Genomic DNA, 3,075 nt, shown 5'->3' on the forward strand with positions numbered 1-3,075 from the left:
ACAAGTTGATCTGTACAAGTGGTCTCAATATGGTGAAGGCTGAGGAGGCAGTCTCCAGAGGAGATGAGGCCAGATGGAAATGTGTGGGTGTGTCTGAGAGAGCGAGTGATGATATCCCTTGAGCTGGCAGTGAGTGAGATGCCAGTGAATGTGTGATGGCCTTGGGTGTGTGAGTTTAGAGTGATAAGATGGTTGCCATACTCTGGTGGCATGGATGAGATCCATTTTCTGCACTGGATGGCCAACCTCTTATGTGCAGCTTTGGCTGCCACCTCTGCCACTGCCTCCCAAGCCAGAGTGGTGAGACTGATAGACCTCCTCTGGCCAGAGGACATCATGGCAGGCCTCCATGGCGTCCAGAAGGTGTTCCAGGAATGTGTCACTAAATCAGAGAGCTGCACTCCTCTTGGCTTTTGGGGCCATGCTTTCACCAGAGCAGTCCTGGGCGTCAAGCATTGAGAAGTGTTCACGTGGCTGCAGTTTAAATATAGTGCTCTGCATGAGGAAGCGGTTAGGTAATGGCATCGCGGGCAATTCAGAGGCCGCTTGCCAGCTAGGCGGCATGTTTCCTGTGGCTGCATAATTAATGAGACGGGAATGGGACAATACGTCACGAAAACCCATCATTGCAGCTGGCTGGGTAAACCAACTTTTTTCTCGCCTGCTACTGCACTTGTACAAATCTGGGACGATTCCACCCCATGTGCTGCTTTCAATTTCACCTCTGGGAGGTCACGTTTTAAAAGAGGAGACTGCAGGGTTTAATAAAACATATGAGTCGTGTTCTGTGGCATTTTGAAGTCTCCTTTTACAATTTTATCCCACAAGAGTTCTATCCTACTGATCGACCCATGCTGCCTTCCTTCTTTGCATAACCTGTTTGACTTTCAATAAAATCCCTGTTGTTGTTGCTTTTATTATTGTTATGTTAATTTTTTCCTCATCACTATTTTCCATCTTAACTGCCCTCTGAAATGGCCTTGCAAGTCGCTCAAATTAGGGGTAATTAGGGATGAGAAACAAATGCTGGCCTTGACAGTGATGCCCACATCCCATGAAAGAATAAATTAGCTAACTGAATTGTGGAATAGACCCAAAGAACTGAATGTTGCCGTCTTAGTCTGAAATTGTTTTCCTCCAAATATTCTTACTGGATGTTGTAAGGATTCACAATCTGTGGTAATTGACAATTAATTGGGAAGCTTAAAACATGGTGAAAGTTGCAATTTTAGCACATCCCATCCTTGAAAGGATGACACTTCAATTAATTCAGTTCTACAAACAGTGAAATATGTTCGTTGGAACAAAGATAAAAAAAGTGTTCATGTAATTCAAAGCAGCGCAATGTCACCAATATTTTATGTTGTAAATGAAATGTAATTCCTATGTTGGCATAAGGTACATAACAATTTAATTTTCTCAGCTGTTGTTTGTAATTTTTTCGCACCCTCTTTTACCACAGATTATTTTGAGCAGAATTTAGCAGTTAGCCATAAATATAACTGTGATAATCGAACCTGAAATGCAATACTGGGAAAATAATGGACCTATTCACCCATGCCATTTTGGGTCACATTCCAGCCATATCTCAGATTAAGGAAGATAGGAACAAGCAAATTGTTTTAGGCGGAAGTGAATGAGCTTTGGAGTGATGTCAGAGGGTATTGAATTATTTAAACATATTTCATCAAGTAATGTGGCCTTTTGTAATGGGAACTGTTTAGCTTTGTCATTATTAGCTGAAGTATAATTCTGCTAAGTTAATTTGAATAGCCTTCTCCTTTCGCTATGCACACTATCCTACACCTTGTGGTCAAACATGTAGATTTTCTTCAAGCTACAAAGTCCAGTTCTTGTACATTTTGGAGATATGTTGCTGCTGACCAAAAGCACATACTGTAACAATTAGGCATCGTAGTATTGTGATTATGGGACTAGTAACTCAGAATTCATGAGCTTAAATCCTGTCATGACAAATTTAAAAATTGAATTCAATAAATATAAGAAATTGTGGACTTGGGTGTGAATCTAATCCACACTTACAGCATTAATTCTTAATACCCTGTGAAGTGATGAAACAAGCCATTCAGTTACACCAGGACCTGTTATAGTTCAACAAGTGATGGGCAAAAGAAATGCAGCATTGCCCACTTCCCATAAAAGAAAGATAAAATTATTTTGGTGTAGTCAACTAATGACAACAGGGGTAGATGTTGACGTAGCGGTAATGTCACTGGACTAGTAATCCAGAGACCCAGGCTAATTACCCATGGGACACGGGTTCAAATCCCAAAAAGGTAGCAGGTGGAATTTACATTCAATTAATAAAATCTGGAATTGTTCACTAGTTTCAGTAATGGTGACCATGAAACTATCATTGATTGTCATTTAAAAGCCACCTGGTTCACTAATGCCCTTACCTGGTCTGGCTTACATGTGACTCCAGACCCACAGCAATGTGGTTGACTCTTAACTGCCCAGTGAAATGACCCAGCAAGCCATTCAGTCCAAGGGCAATTAGGAATGGGCAACAGTGTTGGTTGTGCCAGGGATGCCTACATTCCATGAAAGAATAAAGAATTCAATGACAACACAACTGTGCTGTTATGAAAAACACAAATATAATCCTGTTTTCACCTCTACCTTTGAGAATACAGTTCATCTTCATTAATAAAATGGGAAAAAGGGAATACTACAGTTCTTTAAACAATAGCTCTGAAAAAAATGGACATATATTTTTAGATGTTAAGGGATAAATATTGACCAGGAGACTGGAGTGAACCTCCATTCTCTTCTTCAAAATAATGCCGTGGACTCTGCTACATCCACCTGAGAGGGCAGATGAAACATTTCACCCAGAGGATCACACCTCTGATAATGCAGCCCTGGAGTGTCAGCCTAGATTTTGCTTAAATCTCTGGAGTGGAACTGAACCCACAGTCCATTGACGCAGGTGAGAGCCTTCTCATTGGGCAAAAATGATCCCATGACACTATCTGATGAAGAGTAGGGAAGTTCTGGCCTTTATGCATCTCACAACCAACATTACTAAAACAAATGGTCTTGTTATTATCT

This window comes from Carcharodon carcharias, chromosome 13 (genome assembly GCF_017639515.1).
Source record: "Carcharodon carcharias isolate sCarCar2 chromosome 13, sCarCar2.pri, whole genome shotgun sequence".
Taxonomy (NCBI): Eukaryota; Metazoa; Chordata; class Chondrichthyes; order Lamniformes; family Lamnidae; genus Carcharodon; species Carcharodon carcharias.